Source organism: Etheostoma cragini, chromosome 4 (genome assembly GCF_013103735.1).
Source record: "Etheostoma cragini isolate CJK2018 chromosome 4, CSU_Ecrag_1.0, whole genome shotgun sequence".
Classification (NCBI taxonomy): Eukaryota; Metazoa; Chordata; class Actinopteri; order Perciformes; family Percidae; genus Etheostoma; species Etheostoma cragini.
Window position 1 is genome coordinate 30499264 of NC_048410.1, and position 8743 is coordinate 30508006.

At 40.2% G+C, this 8743-nt stretch overlaps 1 long non-coding RNA gene and 1 pseudogene across 1 annotated transcript; one reads left to right on the forward strand and one right to left on the reverse strand.

Moving 5' to 3' along the window:
- Nucleotides 1-1522: 1522 nt before the first annotated feature.
- Nucleotides 1523-1970, forward strand: LOC117943577 (annotated as a pseudogene).
- A 2582-nt stretch (nt 1971-4552) lies between these two features.
- LOC117943791 lies at nt 4553-5400 on the reverse strand. The gene is made up of 3 exons (XR_004656435.1): nt 5152-5400; nt 4709-5005; nt 4553-4627 (listed from the first exon to the last, which is right to left on the reverse strand). It is a non-coding gene; the product is annotated as an uncharacterized LOC117943791 (long non-coding RNA).
- Nucleotides 5401-8743: the final 3343 nt, after the last annotated feature.

Consider the following 8743-nt stretch of genomic DNA (forward strand, 5'->3'; position numbering starts at 1 on the left):
ACTGGAACAGAGGAAAGCTGTCGTTCTCTGATCCTGATACTAACACACACATACACACCTTCACACACACTTTCACTGAGAGGGTGTTTCCGTTCTTTAACATTCCTGATGAAGTGAAGATGTTACCAGAGAAGGTGTGTGTGTGTGACAGTGGAACAGAGCAGTTAGAAACACAATGATTAAATTCATGACGTTTATTTCTTAAAGAGAAAGTCACTGAAATGAACCTGTTTACCCTTGTCATATGTTAAATCATTTCATTTAGTCTGTGATCTTGTGATTCATTTAGCCTCAACTAGTTATAATAAAAAAAAAGAAGTTATATAATTAAATGTCTACTGCAAATACGTGATAGATACTTGTAGTGGAATAAAGAGACACTGTGAGACACGGATGTGAGACGCTGACTCTGCTCCAGACCTCCGGCTCCTGATCTGTGAGGTGCCCACCGCCCAGATCTCTGCCGCTTATAGGCAACAATCCTTTGAAACTGCCCGCCAAATGTGGGAGAGTGCGGCCCTCTGCTGCTCTGCTGGAAGCCTCTTTTGTGGTCGGTCTGGCAGGAAGCGGTGCGCTCCTCTCCCCGGACATACTTTAAATAGGTAGCCTTTGGCTGTTGGGTGAAACGTTTCTGAGTTGAGTGTCACAAGAACATCTAAAAATGTCTGGAAGAAGAAAAACAAGCTGCTGGGTGGGGTGACCATGGCTCAGGGTGGCGCCCACTGCATTAAAAGACATGAAAAACATCCCAAAACAATCAATCAGCAAACCGACATCTACACTAGAGTATGCAATAGAACACGTGGCCTAAACCTTGCACTGAATGTTGGTTTTAGAATAAATGTCTATAGTCATCAGATGGTTCCCAACAAGCATTGAGTGTTTCTTCATTTATTTTTTAAGAGCTAATTTAGTTTAACTTTATTTAAGTTTTTAATAAACACAAGTTATGAATAGTAGGCTACATAGCGTCAGAGAGGGAAAACCCCTCTCTGAGAGCCATGTTTCTGTTGATACACTACAGTATATCAATCAACTAATCTTCAAACCATGAATTTCAGTTGATCAACATTTTCTGATGGAGGAGTGAGAAACTTACCAGGAAGTAGTCCTGACCCTGATCTAATTAATAAAATACACTCAGCAAAATATTATACAGTCAGTACTTCACATACAGAGAGGTGTTCCTCATATTTTGTCCACCTTCACCGATATAACTGGAGTGATCAACTTGCTGGAAACACTAAACTCAGTAGGCTACATTTCAACATTTGCTCATTAGGTTTAGATCAACTCACAAACACACCCTTCAACGTGGAACCTTTGTTAAAGCTGTGTGAACTGCTTTGTTTGAGACCACATTAATGAAGCTGACAAAGAAAGTCTTTTCTTCTAAAGAGGACAAATGCGTCCTACATGGGTGGCCTGGTCCACATCACTACATGAGCTCACAGGAACGACCAAACAGTAGTTGTGTAATGAGTCACCACAGTAGATTGACTAACTGTCTGAGTTGGTCACCATGCCAGAGCCGGCCCCTAAAGCACCAAGAAGAGCTTAAAGAAGCCATGTCTAAGAGGGTCAGCGAGACCGGCAAGAAGAAGAGAAAGACCAGGAACGAGGGCTACGCCATCTATGTGTACAAGGTGCTGAATCAGGTCCACCCCAACACCGGCATCCCCTGCAGGGCCATGGGCATCACAAACTCGTTTGTGAGCGACATCTTTGAGCGCGTCTCTGGGGAGGCCTCCCATCTGGCTCACTGCAACAAGCGCTCCCCCATCTCTTCCAGGGAGATCCAGACCGCCGTGAGGCTGCTGCTGCCCGGGGCGCTGGCCAAGGACGCCGCTTCCGAGGGCGGCGAGGGCAAGGCGAGGGCAAGGCAAGGCCGTCTCCAGGGGGGCACCGAGGACGCAGAGGCCGTGTCCGAGGCCACCAAGGCCGTGACCAGGTACCCCGGCTCCAGGTAACCCGTCGTGCTGTTAGAGCAGCAACACAACACCCACTGCTTCTCAACACAGGTCTATGACTGTTGTAACGGCTATCCACGGGGAATTATTTATTAGAATATTTAAAGCCAAAGAGAACAAAATCATTCTGCATATTTATGGTTAATTGACGGTCAACTGTGCTACAATAAATGAAACAGGTGTAACACCAAAAGTCAATATAATTGTTTAACCCTTAACAAGGGCTAACTGTATTTAGTGCGGGTGTTAACTGAAAGAGATATTTCTGAAAGAGCTCAAACCTGCGCACATTATTTTAAAGAGAGAGCATTCTAAATAAAAGTCGCGAGATATGAGATATTGTGGGCCAATATGTTATTCCATAGCCCTTATTTTTCATCATAGACAATTAAAACCAGCTCTACATTCATCTGGACCTCCTCCGACATACACAACCTCCCATTTGTGTGTGTGTCTGAAATGAATCAGTCTATGACAAAGTGACTACTTGAGAAACAGAATTATTGTATTTATGCAAAGTCACAGATGTCTCAGACGAAATATATCCAGATACAAAAACAAAAGAAACAGAATACTCAACGACTAAAGCTAAAACAAATTATTAACAGCCATAAAGTGAACCTATGCTTGCAAATATGAGTAAAACTAATACATGTTCAATCTTGGCCTAAAATAAAGCTAAATCAAGATGCAGTTTGGAACAAGCGGTGCTTCGTCAGTCATAAACATCAACTTGAAAGTTGCATCAACCTGTTTGGAACGTCTGGTTCATCTGATAAAAAGAGACAGCAGACATATTCCAACAGGAGGTCCTGGAGGGGGTCTGCCTCTCTTCCTCCACCCAGTATGACCCGTGTCAGCTTGGCTGCACCGTGCTGTACACCATGCCCTTCAGGCCTGATGCAGCTGGCTCTTCAGTGATAATGGAGTACATATGGTATGTGTCACACTGGGAACAGAAAGAACCCCAATGTAGCACCTGTTAATATACAGCTAATGGGAAATGTATTTAATATCGCCGCTCATGTCAAACTTACATTCTCGTTTTGAGGCTCTAGTCTTTTTACTCCTCCAGAACCTGCTAGGGAGAGAGACACTCAAAGTAAGATCATTGCAATGGTTATACATACAAGTATACATTTATCTTTATTCAAGATGCAGCAATGCAATTCTTGAATTTAGGCAGAGTGCATATGTAATAATCAGAAAGAAACCAAAAGTACCATGTAACCGTGTTAAAACATTGTTTGACTGACGAATGAACCTCAGTCTCACCAGTTCTTCTTTTGTTGCAGAGGATTGCAGAAACAAGCAAGAGGACTCTCACCGTGACTCCACAGCCAGCCACGGCTGCTACACACTTCAAAATCAACGCTTCTGCAACGATAGGAGTCAGACACAGTTTGGTCTCTCACAGCATTGAGAGAAACAGGAAGCTGTGTTCTGTAGACACCAACCACCAAACACCGGGTCACACCAAACAGGAAACATGGAAACCCAAACGTTGCCACTGATGGGTTTTCGAAAATAGGTTCTAAACATTATTTTATCACTGAATTCAAGCTGAAAATAAAAGAATTTGAAAATGCATCACTTCCGTACAGCAATGTGCAGTGTGTCTACTGAAGATTACATTAACAATTTTCAACTTTAACTTTTCAAATAGAAAATCCTATCTATTTCTTAACCTTTTGCACAAATGGCATCACATCTAATATTGAATCCCCAATTTCTAATGGGATTTGCTGCAACATCAACAACTCAAGCTAATTATGAAAGATGCATACTCCCAGAGAGTATGTTACTGTATTATGTTTGATATGTTTTTATGTTTTAGTGTCAGATGTATTAACACTCGAACATGAGTACTTCGACAGAAAAGCATGTTTGCATTTTTATGGTTTACCAGTTATTTTATCACCATATTTTGGAGTCATAGGAGTCATACTAGTATCAGCAAATTTTCATTTGCTGCTTTATTTTACCAACCGGGCTAACATCTGCACTAGAAAGGCTAACTTCACATATCCATAAATAACTGCATACAGCATCTATCACAGAGTAACCAATCAGAAACCATCTCTTCAATAAGCACTTTGACCGAGATTAAGGATAATCACTTTTTGTATTAACATGTTCAGTGTTTTACATGTCAATATTGCATAGAGTGTATGTAAAACACTTAGTAAAGAGTGTGTGTGGGTTGTTGTAAAAGTAAATAATTACCTGCTGCTGGTTTGACTGATGTTGGGAAAGTAGAGATACTTGTACCAGTGGTACTTGTTGTACCAACAGTCCTCCCTGGTGAAACAACAAAGTACACAAGTCAAAGTCATAATACTATAAAATACATGTGATTCGTGATTATTTAAAGTTACAGACAGCTGGCATTTTGATGGGTTTGGAGGTTCTGGAATCTGGGTTTCTCTCTTTGTTTTGGTTTGTAACTTCTAAAAAACATACTCACATCTGGATCATTTCAACTCTCCATGTTTCCTGTGCTGACCCTTTATATAGAGTGTATGTAAAACACTTAGTAAAGAGTGTGTGTTGGTTGTTGTAAAAGTGAATAATTACAGTACCTGCTGCTGGTTTGACTGATGTTGGGAAAGTAGAGATACTTGTACCAGTGGTACTTGTTGTACCAACAGTCCTCCCTGGTGAAACAACAAAGTACAAAAGTCAAAGTCATAATACTTGGAATACATGTATATTGAATTAAAATAACAGTCACTCACTGTGTATGGTGATGGACGATGTGTCACTGTGTGGCGATGGATAACTTTTCTCTCCAACCTTCACAGTGTAGAAACACGTCAGCTGAACGCCAGCGGGGGGACTCTGATGGGCCATCTTCAGCAGCTCACTTCCTGTCAGCGTCTGCAGACATGAGAGCTCTCTTACAGTTCCTCCACTTGGAGTGAAGAAATAACACCGAGGCACAGAAACAGATGAAGGAGTCTGACAGTGCAGGGTGACTGAGTCGGTCTCGTTGGTCACCGCTGGACTCACTCTCAGGGTCGGTGGAAGAAGAGCTGAAAACGAAGTATGTGTTTGGTTAAATATATGAATAATCTCCATTAACTGAGATTAAATTAAAAAATTAAAAAAATGTGCACACATTAAAAAATGTGTGCACAAACTGTAGCAAGACATCATGATATTAGTAGTGTTCACTCACTTCAAATGACAATGGAGGATAGATCACTGTCCGGAGACTGAGACACGTGAAGGTAAAGGCACGTCACTTGAACCTCAGCAGGTGAACTCTGATTGGAGAGCCTCAGCAACTCACTTCCTGTATGCGTGTGCAGACAAGGGAGACGTCTGCCAGTTTTTCCTCTCACCATACGAAAATAACAGTCAGACAAAGTGAGATGTGATGGAGCCTGGCAGTTCAGAGTGACTGGGTCTGTCTGTGTGATCACCGCTGGACTCACTGTCAGGGTCGGTGGAGGAAGAGCTGGAAGGAACACAAAAGGTGGAGAGGTCATCGTGTGATATTCCGATTCAATTTTATTTATAGTATCAAATCATAACAAGAGTTATCTCAGGACACTTTACAGATAGATCAGGTCTAGACCACTCTATAATTTACAGATAGAGCAGGTCTAGACCACTCTATAATTTACAGATAGAGCAGGTCTAGACCACTCTATAATTTACAGATAGAGCAGGTCTAGACCTCTCTATAATTTACAGATAGAGCAGGTCTAGACCACTCTATAATTTACAGATAGAGCAGGTCTAGACCACTCTATAATTTACAGATAGAGCAGGTCTAGACCTCTCTATAATTTACAGATAGAGCAGGTCTAGAACTCTCTATAATTTACAGATAGAGCAGGTCTAGACCACTCTATAATTTACAGATAGAGCAGGTCTAGACCACTCTATAATTTACAGATAGAGCAGGTCTAGACCTCTCTATAATTTACAGATAGATCAGGTCTAGAACTCTCTATAATTTACAGATAGAGCAGGTCTAGACCACTCTATAATTTACAGATAGATCAGGTCTAGACCACTCTATAATTTACATATAGAGCAGGTTTAGACCTCTCTATAATTTACAGATAGAGCAGGTCTAGACCACTCTATAATTTACATATAGAGTAGGTCTAGACCTCTCTATAATTTACAGATACAGCAGGTCTAGACGTCTCTATAATTTACAGATAGAGCAGGTCTAGACCTCTCTATAATTTATAGATAGAGCAGGTTTAGGCCACTTTATAATTTACCGATAGAGCAGGTTTAGACCTCTCTATAATTTACAGATAGAGTAGGTCAAGACCTCTCTATAATTTACAGATAGAGCAGGTCTAGACCACTCTATAATTTACAGATAGTTTAGGTCTAGACCACTCTATAATTTACAGATAGTTTAGGTCTAGACCACTCTATAATTTACAGATAGAGCAGGTCTTGACCGCTCTATAATTTACAGATAGAGCAGGTCTAGACCACTCTATAATTTACAGATAGATCAGGTCTAGACCCCTCTATAATTTACAGATAAAGTAGGTCTAGACCTCTCTATAATTTAAAGATAGAGTAGGTCTAGACCACTCTATAATTTACAGATAGAGCAGGTCTAGACCTCTCTATAATTTACAGATAGATCAGGTCTAGACAACTCTATAATTTACAGATAGAGCAGGTTTAGACCTCTCTATAATTTACAGATAGAGTAGGTCTAGACCACTCTATAATTTACAGATAGAGCAGGTCTAGACCACTCTATAATTTACAGATAGAGCAGGTCTAGACCACTCTATAATTTACAGATAGAGCAGGTCTAGACCTCTCTATAATTTACAGATAGATCAGGTCTAGACCTCTCTATAATTTACAGATCGATCAAGTCTAGACAACTCTATAATTTACAGATAGAGCAGGTCTAGACCACACTATAATTTACAGATAGAGCAGGTCTAGACCACTCTATAATTTACAGATAGATCAGGTCTAGACCACTGTGTAATTAACAGATAGAGCAGGTCTAGACCTCTCTATAATTTACAGATAGAGCAGGTCTAGACCACTCTATAATTTACAGATAGATCAGGTCAATACCACTCTATAATTTACAGATAGAGCAGGTCTAGACCACTCTATAATTTACAGATAGAGCAGATTTAGGCCACTCTCTAAGAGCAAGCATTTAGTGCGACAGTGGTGAGAAAAAAATTGCTTTTAGGAAGAAACCTGGGTCAGACCCAGGCTCTTGGTAGGGGGAGTCTGATGGGGCCAGTTGGGGGTGTGGTGAACCACAATAAAGATAACGGAACAATATTAATATCTTTATATCTATCACTATCTTTATAATCTATCGTATCACATACATAATAGCTGCATCAAGATAAGATGCCTAATGGGCAACTGTGTTTAAAGGCACCGTACAGAAAAAAGGTATGGTCAGAGACTGACATCTGTGCTTTCATCTGAGAAAAGGAATCTGTTGGAGAAAACATGTTAACAAGTGAAACAGATATTAAAATAAACCCTTGATCTCTAAAACCGGATTCAAAAGTTTAATTAACCATGCTGCTACCATTACATAACGGCTTGACTTTACAAGTTCATCTGGCTCTTGCTAAGAAAGTGGACCTGTATTGGTGTGTACCTGCCTATGTTTACAATGAAAGAATGTGACAAGAGGTTTAACTTACACATGAGGATGACTACCAGCAGGTGTCCAGCCATGATGAAGCTGAATAATGGCAACAGCCAAGAAGAATACCTGTATGTCTGACTACGTGGACTCTGGCACACTGAAAGTGTCATTTTGCAGAACAGGTCCTCAGGAAAACCACAAGCATCAGAACTAACTCTCACTGACAGGCCGACCACAGAAACACACAGACATTCATCTGACATCCTTAATAAACCCCAGTATGTGTGCTACTGTGTATTTAGATCACATCTACCCTGTTGAAAGGTGTGTTCCTTGTTCTGAACTGGCTGGCCTAGTGCTGGCTTATCTAAAATCTTATCCAAACAAGTTAAATACAATAAGGATTGTATTACAACTCAACTCCTTCTCCAGTTTCATTTAACCTTAACAGAAATATACGAGGATCTGAATACTTCTTCCACCACTGATTTAATATCTGAGTATTACATGCTGCTCTTTGTTCTTCTGAATTGGATGGCTGAACCTGTTCTCCTCCCTCCCCCTGGTACCTCCAGTGTGACATTTAAAGGTCCTTGTGAGTCGAGAAGGGTCCACTCCCTGAATGTGGCCATGTACATATTATTGTAGCTAATTGCTGATTCTTTGGAGTTCTTTGCAAGTTTTTATCTGGACAGCAACACTTTAAGGATGATGATGATTATAATGATTTTGAGCTGATGACATGGCTGCTTCTCCTTTCTTAGTTTCAGAGATTGTTTTATTAGCACTTATTTAGATATATAGATAACACATTAAGTGCAACGCTCCCTCTCTCCCTCCCTTTTCTATATTGATGCATGTAATTTATATTTTCATATTACACTTCAAATTAGAAGTCATTATATCATTGTTTTATAAGCTATCCCAAAAGAAAAGAAAATGGAAGACATTAGAGGATCCTTTGCATGTTCTATTGTGGTAAGTGATTTTATAAAACATTAAAATATAACTCAACTCATTAAGGTTTACACTTGTTATGGGAATTTATGGTCCATTTACCTCATTTCCACAAATGATATAGGCTTTATATCATTTCTGAGTAAAATGAGCCGACATGATTAGCTGTTACATAGCTGTGGATATCACAGACTGG